Source organism: Pinus tabuliformis, chromosome 6, assembly GCF_031772625.1.
Source record: "Pinus tabuliformis cultivar Carrire ecotype Pingquan chromosome 6, CPIR1, whole genome shotgun sequence".
NCBI classification, from domain to species: Eukaryota; Viridiplantae; Streptophyta; class Pinopsida; order Pinales; family Pinaceae; genus Pinus; species Pinus tabuliformis.
Genome location: NC_142292.1, coordinates 59,885,641 through 59,906,325, shown reverse-complemented (window position 1 = coordinate 59,906,325; position 20,685 = coordinate 59,885,641). Strand labels below are relative to the sequence as shown.

Genomic DNA, 20,685 nt, shown 5'->3' with positions numbered 1-20,685 from the left:
CCTCGATCATTGCTTGCTGCTGAAGCCCTCCTCTTCCTCCACCCTGCAACTCCCTCTAAAATCGATCTCCTCTTCCTTGAGAGTTGAATTTCCTTTGAGATACTGAGTATCTGTCGATGTATGTCCAAATGACCCTCAAGTCTTCTCTTATACTTTTCCTGTTGATGAATCAACGGCCGAGATTAAGTCCCTAATTAATAGCTAAGATTAAAACAGACTTGATCCTCATCTCTTAGAAGCTTCTCATCCTTATCTTTATTAATACCCATTAATATTTTTATTTTCCTAAGTTTAGACTTAAGAACCCATTAAAAATATTAACTATTTTAATAACTCCTCATTCGGATGGAATTTCCCAAAACGATTTCTGGGTCTTGGAAATCTCATGTGTCTTAGTCTCTCCTCCAAATTTCAAGGCTAGAGCACGTCCGATGCTACCAAAAATCAACACTCCCTCTTAGTGAGGAATGTGCTCTAATAATGTTTCAATATAGAAACATCACACCGATCTTTCGCATCAGTACTTGTGTTGATGCTTGGCTTGTTGCCTCACATCTCCTAGACTGCTGCGTCCTGTCCTACTGCCCATGACACTGCCACTGCTGCTCCTGTACTACAACTCCCTCTCAACCTGTTGTCCATAGCACTGCCACTTCTAATTGTTGCACTGCAACTTCTGATACTTATCCATTATTGAAATGGATTCTTTACCATCCCCATCTTCTCCCTAAAATGAACAAACTTTGTTCTTCGTGGAGCCTTGGTGAGGATGTCTGCCACATGTTCTCCTATAAGGGTGTACTTCAACTGTACTGCCCCTTGTTGGACACAATCTCTGACAAAGTGACACCTAATATCAATGTGCTTCGAACGATTGTTGAAGTTTCTAAGTCTACTTAGTTAGAAACCCTCCATGCACTTTAGCTGATTTATTCCTACCTACTTGTTCTGTTACTTAACAAGTTATTTACAATGTAAATACTGAAAATAAACACTAGTGCATGCTCAACATATTACAGATCAACAACTGAAAGAAACAGAAACAATCACACCAAATGACACCGTTATTTTTGGACCAATGTCCCCAGAAAAACCCAATGTGGGAAAATTGGTGCAACTATCTGAGAGTTTTCTTATTAAGCAATATTAGAGTACAATCTGGGTGCCGAAACTGGCCTACCCAACAGAGAATTTCCTTGGCAGTGATACCTCTCAGTTTGAGACAAATCTCCTGGCTCCAATCTGCCCCAGAAACCTCAGCGTCAGCCTTTTCTGGACTGCGTCAGCCCCTCTCTGCCCAGCGTTGGCCCTGCGTCACCCCGGATGGGTCTGCGTCAGCCTTAGGAGGCCCTGCGTTAGCCTTCTGGCCCTCTGCGTCAGCAACGCTGGCCTCTTTGAGGCTCTGCGCAGCTCTCGGCTACTTCTGCGTTGCCCTGCGTGAGCTCTAGCTACTACTACATCACTGTCCCTGGCTACTGCGCTGCTATCATGGCACTATCTCTACCTCTTTGTTTCTTTGTACTCAATGCCCCTCAGCTGCAACTCCCGATCACTAATCCTATCTCTCTTAGCAAACCCCGCTCTACATAATAGAATGATTGATCACTCTGGTGTATTCTCCAAGTGACCCTCAAGTCTTCCTTTATACTTTTCCTGTTGACATATCAATGACCAAGATTAAGTCCCTAATCAACAACTAAGATTAAATCTGGCTTGATCCATGTCTTTGGACCATTCTAACACAGTTTCATATTAATCCACATTAATATTTTATTTTCCCTAAGTTTAGACTTAGGGACTCCATTAAAAATATTAATTATTTTAATATCTCCAGAACTGTTTAGAATCTTCCCAAACCCTTTCTGGGTATTGGAGATCTCATGTGCCCCAACCTCTCCACCAAATTTCGTGGCTAGAGCACATCCGATGTTACCCCAAAACAACACTCCCTCTTAGCGAAGACTGTGCTCTAGCAATACTCCTCACTGAGTATTACTCTGATCATCTGGCATCAGTCCCTGTGCTGATGCTAGGCCTGCTGCCCACCATCCTCTACACTGCTGTATCCTGTACTGCTGCCCATGGTTCTGCCACTGCCACTGCTGCATCTATACGACAGCTCCCTTTGCATTCGTGTTGTTGTTGGTCCTTTCTCCCAGCACTGCATCCACACTGCACCTCCTCTCATCATGTTGCATTGTGCTGCCCATTGCTGCACTGCAACTCAATAACTAAGAAGTAAGTAATTGATCTCCCAATCTGACCTCTCTGTTGGGCTAGAGACACCCACTGATGCTGAAGCTATCTCTGCCGCTGACAAGTGCTCCCTCTCTAACCCCTGTGCTGCTGCAACAACTCCCAGCATCTCGCGCCATTGCACACTTCTCTATGCCATGCTGCATTGGTGCAACAATCCTGTGCCTCTCGCACTGTTGCAGCCTACTAGCCTTGCATTGTCCTGGGACTCCTGCACTGTAGCTCTCTCTACTGCTCCATCCGCATCCTTCTCTACCCAACTCAGCCAATCCTGCTACTCCTCTTTGGGGCTCCCATAGCAAGGTCTAATCCAAGAGGCTAGGTACCTCGAGGATCTTGCCCCTCATTGCCTGTAGTCCGCCTAACTACAGCGCGATGTCTCCCCACTTCTTCTCAAGTGGCGCGTGTGCACTCATGGCACAATCATTATCTGTCAAAACTTCCTTCTCTGCCCTTGTTGGCGCTGCCTTAGTCTCAGAAGACTCTCCCTTACTCTTCTTCCTTGGACACTGGGTCGCATAATGACCTAGCTCCCCACAGTGGAAGCACTTAATCTTGGAGAGATCCTTCTTCTTCTGCTTTTCCTGCTTTCCCTCAGATGCTAGGGCAACATCTTCCTCCTCCTGCTTGACTTTGATCCCCTTGCTACTGCTACTTGTCTTTTACTGCCGTCTGATCTCTTCTTAGCGAAGAGCAGCCCACATCTCATCCCAAGGTGGAAGTGTCCCTCTGCCCAATATACTCTGGACAAATACCTCCCAGTGTTCTAAGACTGCATTCAGGGCCGTCCTCACCATCAATTCCTGATCCAGCGTGGCTTCTATAGCAGTCAACTAATCTTGGATCTCATTCAGTCCTCCGAGGAAGGTGTCAATCGGTTCTCCCTTCTTCATCTGATACGACCTCAACTGATTCTCTAGTAACATTCTTCTCTGCACAAAAGTATGCTGGTACAATTTCTTGAGGGCCTCCCACATCTCATATGCTGTTTCCTTCTTGGAAATGTGTGGTACTACATGGTCCTTGACCCCGTCAAGGATGATGCTCTTGGCCCTCACCATTGCCTCCTCATACTTGTAGTTATCATTGGGGTCGATTGGGATAGATATAACCTTCAAGGCGACATTCTTGACACAATTTCTGTCAAGTACGAATAAGATTCTGGCCTTCCAATCTGTGAAGTTCGATGCTCTGTCCAATCTATCCTGCTCTCTTACTCCGTGTAGTGCCATGATGCTCTTCTGCTTCCCTCCTGGAAGTTCTCTGTTCAACTCCTCCGAGTCTCTACTTCTCGTCTAGAAGTTCTCTTCTGGACTCCCTCTGCTTGCTGATTTCCCTCCTGGAAATCCTTCTACCGCTGTCGAGATGCCCCCTACTCTGATCATCTTGTGCAACCGCACCACTAATCCAAGTTCTTCGGCTAGAAACCCTCAGTTGCAACTCCCTCCTCTTGGCCTTGCTCTGGCAGGTACTGTTCTAACTACAGTACCTCACCAGCTCCACTCTGCAATATTTCCACAGCCTTCTAAACCCTAGCAACCTGAAGGTGAGAGCTCCTAGGCTCTGCGCAATCCCGGCACCAGCAACCCAACCTCCTCAACCAACTGCGTCAGCCCTCCCAGCTTCTATGTGGCTCTGCTAGAAGCAGCTTCTGTCACCTCGGGACAGTTGTTTTCTGCTGCTATTGCTCCGCTCGGCTGATGTCCTCAGTCCTCCTGTGATCTGCAATCACGCTCTAATACCATGATGAAGTTTCTAAGTCTACTTAGCTAGAAACCCTCCATGCACTTTAGCTGATTTATTCCTACCTACTTGTTTCGTTACTTAACACGTTATTTACAATGTAAATACTGAAAATAAACACTAATGCATGTTCAACATATTATAGATCAACAACTGAAAGAAACATAAACAATCACACCAAATGACACCGCTATTTTTGGACCAATGTCCCCGGAAAAACCCAATGCGGGAAAACCGATGCAGCTACCTGAGGGTTTTCTTATTAAGCAATATCAGAGTATAATCTGGGTGCTAAAACCGACCTACCCAACAGAGAATTTCCTTGGCAATAATACCTCTCAGTTTGAGACAAATCTCCTGGTTGAAACCCTAGATAATCCTCCCGGCAGCGCCTTAGCTCCAATCTGCCCTAGAAACCTCAGCGTCAACCCCTCTCTACCTAGCGCTGGCCCTGCGTCAGCCCAGATGGGTCTGCATCAGCCTTAGGAGGCCCTGCATCAGCCTTCTGGCCCTCTGTGTCAGCAATGCTAGCCTCTCTGAGGCTCTGCGCAACTCCCGGCTACCTCTACGTGGTCCTGCATGAGCTTTGGCTGCTATTAACGTCACTCTCCCTGGCTACTGCACTGCTCTCCCGACACTATCTCTGCCTCTCTGTCTCTCTATATTAAATGCCCCTCAGCTGCAACTCCCGATCACTAATTCTATCTCTCTTAGCAAACCCCACTCTAGAGAATAGAATGACTAATCACTCTGGTGTATTCTCCAAGTGACCCCCAGGCCTCCTCTTATACTTTTCCTGTTGACATATCAACGGCCGAGATTAAGTCCCTAATCAACGGCTAAGATTAGATCTGGCTTGATCCATGTCTTTTGGACCATTCTAACACAGTTTCATATTAATCCACATTAATATTTTATTTTCCTTAAGTTTAGACTTAGGGACTCCATTAAAAATATTAATGTTTTTAATATCTCCGGAACTATTTAGAATTTGCCCAAACCCTTTCTGAGTATTGGAGATCTCATGTGCCCCAACCTCTCCACCAAATTTCGTGGCTAGAGCACAACCGATGCTACCCCAAATCAACACCGATCATGAAATACTGGATTCTCAAAGAGCTTGATGCAACTCTGATTATCACACATGATCCTAGTCGCTTCCATCCTTCTCCATAATAGATTCACAAGCAATTTCCTAAGCCATATGGCTTTGCACAAAGTTGTGCTAGCTGCCATATATTCTGCTTCAACTAAGCTCAGAGACACATATTTTTGTTTCCCACCAGGAGGTCATTCCTAATCCAATGTTGAAACATTATCCAGTTGTACTTTTCCGATCTACTAAACTTCCAGCCCAATCTGCGTCAGTGAACCCACTCAACCTGATGTCATTGCCTCTGGTGTACAATAGTCCATGCTCGACTGTTCCTTGTATATACCTGAGAACGCGTTTGGCTACTGCACAGTGCGCCCTCTTAGGTTCTACCATGAACTGAGTAAGGGTGTTGATAGCGTAACAAATGTCTGGCCTGGTATTGACCAAATACATAGGGACCCTATAAGCTGCCTGTGCAAGGTGGGATCAACATATTTATCTTCTGATGCATCAATCTTCTTCCAGTTGGTGATCATTGGAGTAGCCATAGATCTACAGTCCTCCATCCTAAATCTCTTCAAGATTTTTGTAGCATATCTCCCTTGTCCTAGGAAGATCTCACCCTTTTGCTGCCAAACTTCCAACCCCAAAAAATAATGCATCTGTCCCAAATCCTTGATGTCGGATTCTGTGGTTAGATTCCTTTTGCAGTCTTTGATGAGCTTGGATGATCCTGTCAGGGAGAGATCATCCACATATAACACTAGGATTAGAGGCTCATTCTTTACAACCAGATAGTAGAGATTAGGGTCTGCGTCACTCTTGATGAACCCCATCTTCTGCAAGTAGCCATCAATTCGGTCATACCATGCCCTAGGTGCCTGTTTTAACTCATACAAGGCTTTCTTTAATCTACATACATGATATTTTCTCTCATGTGTTTCAAAACCTTCTGGTTGTTCGATGTATACTTCTACTTCTATTACTTTGTTCAAGAATTTTGTCTTGACATCCATCTGATGAATCTTCCACCTCATATGTGTTGCAAGAGATATCACGGTCCTAATAGAAGTATACCTAGCTACTGGGGCGAAGGTTTCTTCGTAGTCTATTCCTTCCTTCTGAGCATACCCCTTAGCCAACTACCTGGCTTTGTATTTCTCCACACTGTCGTCTGCAACATATTTGACCTTGTAGATCCATCTCGAACCTATCACAAATCTATCCTGAGGCCTAGGTACCACTTCGTAAACATCATTGACCATTATAGAGTTGTATTCCTCCACCATAGCATCCACCCATACCTGATGCTGAATGGCCTCCTGAAAACTAGAACGTTCCCCAACCTAAGCTACTAAGGTCTGATATCTGCCTAGCTGTCTTCGCTCCCTTTTACTATTCCTGGGTGCACCAATGAAGTCTTTTGCATCCCGTAGAATCTGTCGGAGTTCTCGGCTCGTTCTTGTTAATTTGGGGTAGCATTGGATGTGCTCTAGCCACGAAAGTTGGTGGAGAGGCTAAAGCACATGAGATCTCCGATACCCAGAAATGGTTTGTATAGATTCTAAACAGTTTGGGAAATATTAAAATAATTAATATTGTTAATGGAGTCCCTAAGTCTAAACTTCGGGAAAATAAATATTAATGTGAATTAATATAAAATTGTGTTAGAACGGTCCAAAAGTCATGGATCAAACCAAAGTTAAGCTTCGCCATTAATTAGGGACTTAATCTCGATCATTGATTTGTCAACGAGAAAAGTATAAGAGGAGGCGTGAGGGTCACTTGGAGAACATACTGAGGGAGACCAATCAGTTCAATTTCTGGAGCAGGGTTAGCTGAGAAATTCGAACTAGTGGTCTGGTGAGCAGTCAGGAGGCAGCAAGTATGGAACAGAGGTACGGGATCAGGCACTGGAGACCAGCGCTAAGGCAGGAAAGGCAGACGCAGAGGTAGCAGGAAATTGCGCAGTCACTAGAGGGCCTGCGTGGGTGACACAGAGAGGCCCAGGGCTGACGCAGAGTGTCTGGGAGCCACGCAGAGGTCAGCCAAGCTGACGCTGGCACTGGGAGAACTACTGGAGAATTTCTCTCTGTGGGTAAGCTAGTTTGGCACCCTGTTGTACTGAGGAATTGCTGAATAATAAAATCCTCCCTTGTTGCACTAGTTTTCCCACATTGGGTTTTCCAGGGACTATTGTCCAAAATATCTGTGTCAATGTGTTGATTCTTGTACATGTGTTTGTTTCTGTATTATGGTGTGATATCTGCAACAGAATTTATTTTAATGTTTATTGAAGGAATTTCATAAATAACTTTAAGAATAAGTAGGAAAAATAAATCAGATGTTGCAGTGATAGAATTTTCACATGGTATCAAAGGGAGTAATTAGAGACAGGAAGGGAAAATCAGTTATGGGTCGAGACCACGATGCAGAGGTGTCCACGTCAGGGGACTCGCATAGATTTTCAGAAGATTGCACAAGAGAAAGAGACTTCAATTTCTCTATGTTGGCTTCCAGGCTGGAAGAAGAAGTGGCTTGTATGACTAGTTCTGCATCATCCGAAGTGTGGTATATAGACATTGGAGCCTCGTGGCATATGACGGGAATCAGGGAATGTTTCTCAGAATATCGAGAAGAGAGGATGAACTTTCATATCACCATGGGGAACAAAGCAAAGTGTACTCCAGCAGGGAAGGGTAACATAGTTTTTCAAACAGGGATCAGGAGAACGGTTCCGTGCTACAAATGTGATGCATGTACAAGGATTAGGGATGAGCTTACTTTCCGTGTTGCAACTTCAAGGCAAGGGCTATGATGTCTACTTCATAAAGGAAAAGGTATACGTCAAACACCCGAGCTGGAAAAAGAAAGTGTAGATCGGGATCAAAAGTCACAGGTTGTATAGATTACAACTAGAATCACCAATGGCACTAATAGGCAGTCATGGAGACAAGGACTTGAATGAACTATGGCACAGAAAAATGGGTCATTTGCACCATGGAGCTCTGAGAATTCTCAGGAGCACTGTAATAGGAGTTTCGGATTCGAGTACGGAACGAGATGATGTATGCAGAGGATGTGCTCTAGGAAAGTATGTCAAGGCAGCATTTCCTAGGAGCAAACACAGGGCCAAGAGTGTACTAGGATTGATACACTCAGATATCTGCGAACCTATGTCCATCAAAGCTCTTAGCGGTGTCGAGTATTTCTCTACCTTCATTGATGACCACTCAAGGAAAACTTGGATTTATTTTCTAAAAACCAAGGACAAGGTTTTCTGTCAATTCAAAGAGTTCAAGGCTCTGGTGGAGAATATGACTGAGAAGAAAATAAAAGTTTTGCGCTCAGATAATGGTGGAGAGTATGTCGATAAGGAATTCACTAATTTTTGCGCTACGGAGGGCATCAGAAGAGAGTAAACAACTCCCTACAATCCAGAGCAGAATGGAGTAGCAGAAAGAAAGAACAGGACTCCTCATCGGGCGTTGGGCAAGATTACTCCAGAGAAGGATTTCACAGGGAAGACACCTGAAGTCAGTCATTTCAGGATATATGGGAGTTTAGCATATTGTCGCATACTAGAGGAAAAGAGGAAGAAGCTGGATCAAACTGCGGAAAAGGGATATCTAATGGGATATAGCGAGAACGGTAAGGCATACAGAATCTACCTTCCAGGGAGCAGGAAGGTAGTAATTCGACGAGATGTAAAGTTCATAGAGGAAAGGGCTTTCAGAAAATCTCATGAGATGCCTTCCGAGGAGCAGTCAAAAGAGGAGTCGTTGGTTAAGCCTCTTCAACCAATGGAAGTAAAAAATTCTTCCTCAGGTCGAGAAGATTCTCAGGATGAGGTGGAGGAGCTAACAGAAGCACCTGCTGGCAGAGGAAGAACTAGCAGAGAACTTCGTCAGATTCTGCGAGATGCAGAGGACTTCATCGGTGCGCCAAGAAATAATAAGAGGGAGTGAAAACAGCCAAATAGATATCAGGCATTAGTAGCTCAGAATGGGGAGCTTGCCAGTTTCAAGGAGGCAGCGCAACATCAGGTTTGGCTAGATGCGATGGTAGAGGAGTACAACTCCATAATGGTGAACGATGTCTAGGAGGTAGTGCCAAGGCCTCAAGACAGATCAGTGGTAGGTTCGAAATGGATCTACAAGATCAAATACGCTGCAGACGGCAGTGTTGAGAAATACAAGGCCAGGTTTGTGGCTAAGGGGTATGCTCAAAAGGGAGGAATTGACTACGAGGAGACCTTTGCCCCTGTAGCCAAGTATACGTCTATTAGGACTGTGATATCTCTTGCAGCTCAGATGGGATGGGAGATTCATCAGATGGATGTCAAAACGGATTTTCTGAACGGGGTAATAGAAGAGGAGGTATACATTGAACAATCAAAGGGCTTTGAGACACATGAGAAGAAGTCTCATGTATGCAGATTGAAGAAAGCCTTATTTTGGGCTGAAATAGGCACATAGAGCATGGTATGGTCGAATGGATGGCTACTTGCAGAAAATGGGATTTGTCAAGAGTGACGCGGATCCGAATCTCTACTATCTGGTTGTAGAGAACGAGCCGCTAATCTTAGTATTGTATGTGGATGATCTCTTTCTGACATGATCATCTAAGCTCATTGGGGATTGCAAGAAGAATCTAGCCACAAAATTCGATATGAAGGATTTGGGACGAATGCATTACTTCCTAGGGTTGGAAGTTTGGCAGCAGAAGGGAGAAATCTTCCTTGGGCAAGGGAGGTATGCTACAGAAATCCTGAAAAGATTCAAGATGGAGGACTGTAGACTCACGGTTACTCCAATGATCACCAATTGGAAGAAAATTGATGCATCAGAAGACAAGGATGTTGATCCCACCCTATACAGGTAGCTCATAGGGTCCCTAATGTATCTAGTCAGCACAATGCCAGACATTTGCTATGCTGTCAACACCCTCAATCAGTTCATGGTTGAACTAAAGAGGGCACACTGGTAGCAGCCAAACACATTCTCGGGTATTTACAGGGAACAGTCGATTATGGACTCTTGTACACCAAAGGTAAGGATATCAGTTTGAGTGGATTCACTTATGCAGATTGGGCAGGAAGTTCAGTGGATTGGAAAAGTACCTCTGGGTACTGTTTCAACATTGGATCAGGAATGACCTCTTGGTGCAGTAGGAAACAAAATTTCGTGGCTCTGAGCTCATCTGAGGCAGAATATATGGCGGCAAGCACAACTTTGTGTGAGGCCATATGGCTTAGAAATCTGCCTGTGAACCCATTCAGAAGGAATATGGAGGCGACCAAGATCATGTGTGATAATCAGAGTTGCATCAAGCTCTCTGAGAATCCAGTGTTTCATGATAGGGCGAAGCATATTGATATCTGATGTCACTTTGTCAGGGACTGTGTCCAACGAGGAGCTGTACAGTTGAACTACACTCCTACAGGAGAACAAGTGGCGGACATCCTCACCAAGGCCCTTGGAAGGACAAAATTTGACTACTTCAGGGAAAAGATGGTGATGGTAAAGAACCCGTTTCAGTAGCAGAAACGGGAGTGATAACTGCAAGGATGCAGGAGGAGTTGCAGTGTTGATGTAGTGTTGGGAGAAAGGACCAGTAGCAACACAGATGCAAAGGGAGTTGTCGTACAAATGCAGCAATGGCAGTAGCAAAGCCATGGGCAATAGTACAATATGCAGCAGTGCAGAGGATGTTGGGCAAGAAGGCTTAGCATCAGCACAGGGACCGATGCCAGATGATCAGGGTGATATTTAGTGAGGAGTATTACTAGAGCACAGTCCTCTCTAAGAGGGAGTGTTGATTTGGAGTAGCAAAGGATGTGTTCTAGCAACAAAAATTGGCGGAGAGGCTAAAGCACATGAGATCTCCAATACCCAGAAAGGGTTTGGGAAGATTCTAAATAGTTTGGGAGATATTAAAATAATTAATATTTTTAATGGAGTCCCTAAGTCTAAACTTAAGGAAAATAAAATATTAATGTGTATTAATATAAAACTGTGTTAGAATGGTCCAAAAGTCATGGATCAAGCAAGATCTAATCTTAGCCGTTGATTATGGACTTAATCTCAGTCGTTGATTTGTCAACAAGGAGGCTTGAGGGTCACTTGGAGAACATGCTAAGGGAGACTAATCAATTCAATTTCTGGAGCGGGGTTAACTAAGAAATTCGAACTAGTGGTCTGGTGAGCAGTCAGAAGGTAGCAAGTATGGAATAGAGAAACGGGATTAGGCACTGGAGACTAGCACTAAGGCAAGAGAGGCAGACGCAGAGGCAGCAGGAAACTGCACAGTCACTAGAGGGCCTGAGTGGGTGATGCAGAGAGGCCCAACGCTGACGCAGTCAAGCAGGGTCTGACGCAGAGTGTCTGGGAGCTATGCAGAGGTCAGCCAAGCTGACGCTGGGACTGGGAGAACTACTGGAGAATTTTTCTCTTTGTGGGTAAGCCAGTTTGGCACCCTGTTGTACTGAAGAATTGTTGAATAATAAAATCCTCCCTTACTGCACCAGTTTTCCCACATTCGGTTTTTCTGGGGACTGTTGTCCAAAATATCTGTGTCAATGTGTTGATTCTTGTACATGTGCTTGTTTCTATATTACGGTGTGATATCCGCAGTAGAATTTATTTTAATGTTTATTAAAGGAATTTCATAAATAACTTATTGAAGAATAAGTAGGAAAAATAAATCAGATGTTGCAGTAATAGAACTTTCACAGTTCTTCCACTGGTAGTAGGTACATCTGTCAACTCCTGTTCTGAAGCCTTGTCTTCAGGGGGATTTCTAGTTCTAGTTTCCGCTAGTTGAAGTGGTCTGACCAACAATTCATCTTTCGTCTGCTCCTCGGAAGGCATTTCTCGGGATTTTCTAAAAGATCTATCCTCCATGAACTTTACATCCCGCCGAACCACTACCTTCCTACTCCCTGGAAGATAGACTCTATATGCCTTAGCATTCTCGCTATATCCCACAAGATATCTTTTCTCAGCAGTTTGATCCAACTTCTTTCTCTTCTCTTCGAGTATACGGCAATATGCCAAACTCCTAAATATCTTAAAATCACTAACTTCAAGTGTCTTCCCAGTGAAGACCTTCTCCGAAGTGATTTTTCCCAATGCCCTGTGAGGAGTCCTGTTCTGGACATAAACTATCGTGTTGCATGCTTCCGCCCACAGGAATTTAGGCATACCCTAATCATACAGCATTGCCCTAGCTGCTTCCACAATAGTCATGTTTTTCCTTTCTACCACTCCATTCTGCTCCGGATTGTAGGGAGTTGTCCACTCTCCTCTGATGCCTTCCTTAGCGCAAAAATTTGGTGAAGTCCTTGTCAACATACTCTCCACCATTGTTCGAGCGCAACACTTTTATCTTTTTTCCTATCAAATTCTTCACTAGAGCCTTGAACTCTTTGAATCGACCGAAAACCTCATCCTTGGTTTTCAGAAAGGAGATCCAAGTCTTCCTGGAATGGTCATCAATGAAGGTGATGAAGTATTCGACACCACTAAGAGATTTTGTGGACATCGGTCTGCAGATGTCTGAGTCTATCAAGCCTAGCAAACTCTTCGCCCTATTGTTATTTCTGGAAAACGCAGCTTTGGCATACTTGCCTAAAGCGCACCCTCTGCATACATCATCCAGTTCAATACTTAGTTCTAGAACTCCTGACACTGTTTTCCTAAGAATTTTCAAAGCCCCATAGTGTAAGCATCCCATCCTCCTGTGCCATATCTCATTCAAGTCTTTGTCCTCATTACTGCCTATCATACCATTGGTGATTCTAACTGTAACATGTAGAACCTATTACACTTACTTTCTCCTTTTCCCAACTTGGTTGTTTGACATATACATTCTCCTTAATGAAGAAGATGACATAGCCCTTGTTCTGAAGTTGAGATACGGAAAGTAAGTTCATCCCCAATCCCGACACATGTAGCACATTGGTTGCCTAAAGTCGCTCTCCTGCTTCGGTTTGAAAAACTATGGTACCTCTTCCTACTAGAGTACACTTTGCCTTATTCCCCATGGTGATCTGAAAATTCATTCTTTCTTCTTGATAATCTGAAAAACACTCTCAGATTCCTGTCATATGCTAGGAAGCTCCACTGTCTATATACCAAACCTCCGAGGCAGAGCTTGCAAGGCAATCGGCTTCTTCTTCCAATCTGGAAGCTAACATCGAATATTCGTCCCTTGGGCATTATTCTGGAAATTTGCGCGAGTCCCCATGAGTAGATGCCTCTGCATCATGCTCTTGACCCATAATCGATTTTCCTTTCCTGTTGTCGGATCTTTGCTCTAATACCATGTGAAAATTTCTAAACTGAAAAATTCTATTACTACAGCATCTTATTTATTTCACCTAGTTATTATTCTCAATAATTTATTTACGAAATTCCTTCAGCAAATATTAAAATAAATTCTACTGCAGTTATCACACAATTACCCAAAGAAAAATGCATCCACAAGAATCAATCACATCGACACAGTGGTTTTTGGACAATTGTCCCCGGAAAAGCCCAATGTGGGAAAACCGATGCAACAGATGAGGGCTTTATTAATCTTCAGCAACGATTGCTTTTACAAGGAATGATTTTACAAAGAAACTGAAAAAAAAAACACCTGAGACTTTCACTCTAAGAGCATCTGACACTTTGGAGACCTTGCTCCCACTTCTGCGTCACTCTGACTAACCCAACGTGGCTTTGAGTGGCTCTGCGTCCCTCTGCATCAGCCTGCGTAAGCTCTGCGCCTCTCCTCTAGACTGCGTCTCTCTTTCTGCGTTATCTTCCACTGCCCCTGCATCACCTCCTCAATCACTGCCTGCTACTGAAGCCCTCCTCTTCCTCCACCCTGCAACTCCCTCTGAAATCGATCTCCTCTACCTTGAGAGTTGAATTCCCTTGAGATACTGAGTATCTATCGATGTATGTCCAAATGACCCTCAAGTCTTCTCGTATACTTTTCATGTTGATGAATCAACAACCGAGATTAAGTCCCTAATCAACGACTAAGATTAAAACAGACTTGATCCTCCTCTTAGAAGCTTCTCATCCTTATCTTTATTAATACCCATTAATATTTTTATTTTCCTAAGTTTAGACTTAGGAACCCATTAAAAATATTAATTATTTTAATAACTCTTCATCCGGATGGATTTTCCCAAAATGATTTCTAGATCTTGGAGATCTCATGTGCCTTAGCCTCTCCTCCAAATTTCAAGGCTAAAGCACATCCAATGCTACCAAAAATCAGCAAGAGGAAACCAGACTTAAGGCAAAGGAAGATGTGGGATTAAAGGAGCAAACATTTGCTACCATGGCCAAGAGAAAGGGTTGGCAGATATGGTCCACAAAGAACAAACAACAAAGACATGTCCAAAATCCAATGTTTTGGATGCCAAGAATATGGACACTACAAAAAGAATTGTCCTAAGCTTAAGAAGGACAACAACAACAAAAGAAAGAGGGAAGTAGCTCACATGACTCAAGAGATGAAAGAAGAAGAAAATAAGCAAAAGAAGGAAGATCCTCCAAATGTCTACTATGACTAGATCAAACTCTTTACTTCAAGTCTTCTTTCAAGGTTTTGAGCAGTATAGGAGCATGTAGGAATAGAATAAAATTACATGGCTAGAAACATCCTCTAGAATCTAGAAGCATGATGTACATAGAGTTCTAGATACTCATGAAGATGTAGCATTTATAATGAAAATAAAATGCATGGGTAGAAATGTCTTCTAGAATATAGGAGCACGACAAGATATAGCTCAAGATATTCATGTAGAAGAAGAATACTTAGTATAGGACCTCATCCACGATAAAAGAAGATTGATCATGATTAAGAATCTTAGAAGACCTCCATCATCAAAAGAAAGAAAACATTTGCAAGGAAAGGGTCTTTAAGATGCTTTGATGGAATCTTTAAAAGAAGGTTCATGAACCTAAGCAGATGTCTCATTGGGAATCCCATTCATGGGATTCAAGAAAAGGTTGATATCTAGGCAAGCTAAGATTAAGCAAGAAGGGCCACACCAAAGGATGATCAAAGGAGAATCAAGATGAGGTATGTATGCATCAAAGTTTAAGTCATGTTATCATTTGTATATTATTGAGTCATGGGAATAGATCTATAACATGATCAAGTATGAAAAAATCTCTTTCACAAAGGACATGCTCGAAGGCATGTACTACATTGCAATGAAGGTCAACAAAATGAAATCCTCACATAAGGAGTATAAGATTGCTAACTAAGAAGAAAGAAGAAATGTTGACTAGTCCAGAAAGCAAGCAATGAAGAAATGCTCTCACAAGGAGCATAAGATGGTTGATCGATCTATCTAAGAAGAAGCAAATGAAGAAAGAGATCAAGCAGGTAAAGAATACCATGATCACCGAGAATCACTATCTGACAAGATACCTTGAAGATATCTCCCGAAAGAAGGCAGGACAACTTTGACAAAGGAAGGAAGGATCCTTGACACCTATGAGGGCCTTCGAGATATGAAATATGCAAATAATTGATTCTACTCTACAAATATGTCGTGATGAAGAAGCCATCCAACAAAATAAAAAGCAATGTTGAAACAACATCAAGATGAAGTCATGATGGGCTACTAGGTCGAAGCATGTAAACAAGCAAGTACAACGAAGCATCCATGAGAAGAGTATTCCGAAGCATGGACAAGATGACAAAGGAGTGGCCAAGATGACAAGAAAACCTGATGAATGACAAGAAAGCCACTTTCCACGAAGGAAACAATGACATGACAAACCAAGAAGGAAAGTGATCAATGGATGGTGCCCTACCTAGAATAAATTCGAACAAAGACTTCACGACATCAAGCAAGGAAGAAGAGCAAGCAGTTGAAGGACCCACAAAGAAGAAGTTGTTGATGAATGAAAGAGTCCCTAGTTAAGAGGGAGCTCTGTCAAGTCTAGATGAAGGCCATGAATGGAAATGTAAACCAAGATAGACACAACATTCTTGTCTTCACTTGGGAAGAAGAGAATGGGAGGATTGGGTAATCATCTGGCCTCTGATACTCTTTGAGGATTTGTAGGGCATCCAAGATAAGAGTAGGCAAGAGGATCGATATTCTTTGAGGGTTGGGAACCCAAGATAAGAATAGTCCTAGAAGGTCATACTTAGTGAACACCTGGGTGGGTATGTACCTTTAGAGACAATGATGAAGATGCCTATAAATCATTGGTCTTGCCTGCATTGTAGCTCATGATCACATGAAGAGATGGAGTTGTTAGTCAAGGCCTTGCACTATGACAATGTTGATGGATATGATGCTATAACAGATGGATTGCAAATCCGATTTCTCTTATGTGAATTCTTCAAAGATTGATAATAGCCAAACACCTTGTAATGTTGTATGAATACCTCCATAGTTAAAAGGGAGTTTTCAAGGAAATGTAACTAGGTTTGGTCTTCATAAATGTACTTTTGATACTTGTACTTATTCAAGAAAAGAATTTTTTTTTATAATATATGTCAATGAGTTTCTTGCTCATTGAAACAAGTCTAGCAGTAGTTAAAGTGCTATAGGTGAGTCAAATAGTCAAAAGAAAAGGTTGAAGACCTTAAGGGCATGTTACACCTTGTATGTGTATGTATTATGGTCAAGAGAATACCTCCAAGCAAAGTCACAAGCCTCCTCCAAGCATCGACATTCTAAAAGGAAGAAATCCAAAGCATAAAAGTCAAGTCAGCCTCAAGTCATCTAGTCGGCCTAAAAGGAGTAGACACCTATATATAAGGGTCATTACACCTCTCCAAGATAACGCAACTCATCTCTGAAATCAGCAAGGGAAGCCGAGAAAGGAGATAAATAAGACGAGTTTAAGGAGCCTCTAGTATGTGAAAATTCTATCGTTGCAGCAACTGATTTATTTTTCCTACTTATTCCACAAAAAGTTATTTATGAAATTACTTCAATAAACATTAAAATAAATACTGCTGCAGATATCACACCGTAATACAGAAACAAACATATGCACAAGCATTAACACATTGACACAGATATTTTGGACAACAGTCCCTGGAAAAACCCAATGTGGGAAAACCGGTGCAGCAAGGGAGGATTTTATTATTCAGCAATTTTCCAGTACAACAAGGTGCCAAACTAGCTTACCCACAGAGAGAAATAATTCTCCAGCACTTCTCCCAATCCCAGCATCACCCCAACTGACCTCTGCGTGGCTCTCAAACTCTCTGTGTCAGCGCCTGCTTGACTACGTCAGCCCTAGGCCTCTCTGCGTCACTGACGCAGGCCCAGCAAGTCACTGCGCAGTCTTTTGTTGCCTCTGTGTCTGCCTGACAAGCCCTGCGTCCTCCTCTCATGCCTCAACGCTAATCTCTAGTGGCTGATCCTACCTTTCTGCTCCGTACTTGCTGCCTCCTGACTGCTCACAAGACCACTGGTTCAATTTCTCAGCTAACCCCGCTCCAGAAATTGAACTGACTGGTCTCCCTCAGCGTGTTCTCTAAGTGACCCTCAAGCCTCCTCTTATACTTTTCTCATTGACAAATCAACAGTCGAGATTAACTCCCTAATCAACGGATAAGATTAGATCTGGCTTGATCATGACTTTTGGACCATTCTAACACAACTTTATATTAATACACATTAAAAATATTAATTATTTTAATATCTCCCATACTGTTTAGAATATTCCCAAACCCTTTCTGGGTATTTGATATCTCGTGTGCCTTAGCCTCTCCACCAATTTTCGTGGCTAGAGCACATCCTTTGCTACCCCAAATCAACACTCCCTCTTAGAGAGGACTGTGCTCTAGTAATACTCCTCACTGAATATCACCCTGATCATCCAGCATCAGTCCCTGTGCTGATGTTAAGCCTCCTTGCCCAACATCCTCTGCATTGTTGCATCCTGTACTGCTGCCCATGGCTCTGCTACTGCCACTGCTGCATATGTACGACAACTCCCTCTGCATCCATGCTGCTACTGGTCCTTTCTCCCAACACTGCATCCGCACTACAACTCCCTTTGCATCCTTAGAGTTATCACTCTCGTTTCTGCTACTGAAACGGGTTCTTTACCATCCCCATCTTTTCCCTAAAGTAGTCAAATTTTGTCCTTCCAAGGGCCTTGGTGAGGATTTCCGCCACCTGTTCTCCTGTAGGAGTGTAGCTCAACTGTATAGCTCCTCGTTGGACATTGTCCCTGACAAATTGACATCGGATATCAATATGCTTCGACCTATCATGAAACACTGGATTCTCAGAGAACTTGATGCAACTCTGATTATCACCGCCTCCATATTCCTTCTGAATATGTTCACTACTACCTTCCTACTCCCTAGAAGATAGATTCTGTATGCCTTAGCGTTCTCACTATATCCTACCAGATATCCATTTTCCACAGTCTGATCCAACTTCTTCCTCTTTTCTTCGGGTATGCGGCAATATGCTAGACTCCCAAATATGCTGAAATGACTAACTTCAGGTGTCTTCCATGTGAAGACTTTTTCTGGAGTAATCTTGCCCACTGCCCGATGAGGAGTCATGCTCTGAACATAGACTGTTGTGTTGCATGCTTCTGCCCACAGGAATTTTGGCATATCCTTGTTGGAAATAATACTGAGAGGGGGGGTGAATTAGTATTATCAAATCAATTATTTTTCATTTCACACTCAGATTTGTATACGCTACTTCAGCTATGGGAAACTGCATATATACGCTACTGTGTCTAAAGAAACCAGCGTATATCAGAAAGCTTAGGATATATTAATTGTTGATCTTTAATTAGTGCATCAGGACTTCTTTAATCATAAGAACAGTAAACAGGAGCAGTAAGACAGAACAGATCATCACACACATGGACACAAAGATATAAGGTGGAAACCCAATGTGGGTGAAAACCACCTGCTGCAATTTGTCTCTATCTTCTTTTAATTAGAAACTTCTTTTTACAATGATTCTGTACTGGTGCAGTCTTATACCAGTACGCAGGCAGCTACCTGCAGAAGGCTACGACCTTCTCTCGTTCTCTAGCTTCTCCTGGAAGGGAGCTACAACCCTCTTAGCTCTTCTACTAGCTGGGGTACTAATACGTAGGTGCTGACCTACAAAAGGCTACAACCTTCTCTTTTCTTCCAGGTACCACGTTTCATAAATTTTTAGACTGGATCCATGATTATCATCAATCAAACATCATTTATATCTGCATCAACCAATCTCCTTTGTACAAACCAATACTGAATCAACCAATCACTCCTCAGAAAGCTGTAACCAGAATACAATGACAGTAACCAGAACCAATCCTGAACCCAGAACACTGCAACAATAAACAGAAGTAGCTAAAACATATTTCACGAAACGTACGCTACTTCAATATGTACATCCTGTGTGCATACGCTTCTGAATTAAGGCCAACCAGCGTATACGCTATTTTGCATTACAGAACCAACGTGTATACGCGCCTTTTCTTCGCTGAACCTGCGTACAGATCTATAAAAGATAATTTATCCTTTTCACTTATTCAGACATCAGTTATACCCAGATTATCAGATTTATAGATCAAGTCATGCGCCAAAATAACAGATCAAAATCACACAAAGATACTACTATTCAAGCCTTAAGATCTTGATCCATCAATAGTACTTATCCTTCTTCTTGCGCTCAGGTTCCTCCTTGATTTAGATCCAGCTATGCACCATAACCCAATGACCAGTATTCCAGATCTAGTTCTTCATGAGATATTCAATGCTTGAGTCAATGCCTTTGTCTAATGATCTCCTTCCCCTTTTATAGTCTTAGGCCTTACACAATACCATGGTCCAAAACCATAAAGAATCAATACCTTGGACCAAATACCTGGGTTCAACACTTCAGACAAGATACCATGGTCCAAAACCATAGGTCCAAATACCAAGGACTAAATACCATGGACCAAAAATAAGTTTTCCCACACGTATGCACTTTTTCGTCCATGAAAGTGCGTGCATACGCATACGCGACTTTTGGTCGGCAATCCCGCGTGTATACGCGACTTCGTCAAAGGGAACCTGCGTATACCTATTTTTCTTTCATTTTGAGAGCCTGAACAGTGATCTGCCATCTGAGTGAGTTGCTATCAAGGACAACACCTGTGTCATAGTGCCAAACCTATGTCATAATGCCAACAATCTCCCCCTTTGGACTTGATGGCAACCCCACGTCACTCAAAGTCATTCTCCCCCTTTGACATCAAGGGCAAAGGGTTATGCTCCCCCTAAGTTCATACTGAAATCTCTGCTCTGTTGTGCTGTCCATGCTCCCCCTGACTGTAGGCAAGGTCTGCAAGAAGATGTTCTACAAGAAGATACATAACTTTATACATCATAAATGACCTTCCTACCACCAAAGACTCATACATACATCCATCTCCCAACCAAGTGGGGATACACCAAAAGTTTACACAAGATAAAACAAGAACATTACATTATCCATCCCAAGCATAGTGGGGAAATCAAAGTAGGCTGTTACATGACCTTGATAAGAAAAGAAATACATGACATAGAGACGAAATATCTACAACCAGACTATGATAGTTATC

The 20,685-nt window shown here is 42.8% G+C and overlaps 1 protein-coding gene across 2 annotated transcripts in view; it reads right to left on the bottom strand.

Annotated features, from left to right (window-relative positions):
• The window catches only part of LOC149257217 (plasma membrane fusion protein), a 205,739-nt gene that overhangs the window by 45,466 nt on the left and 139,588 nt on the right, over nucleotides 1-20,685 (bottom strand). The gene's annotated exons all lie outside the window — the stretch shown is intronic.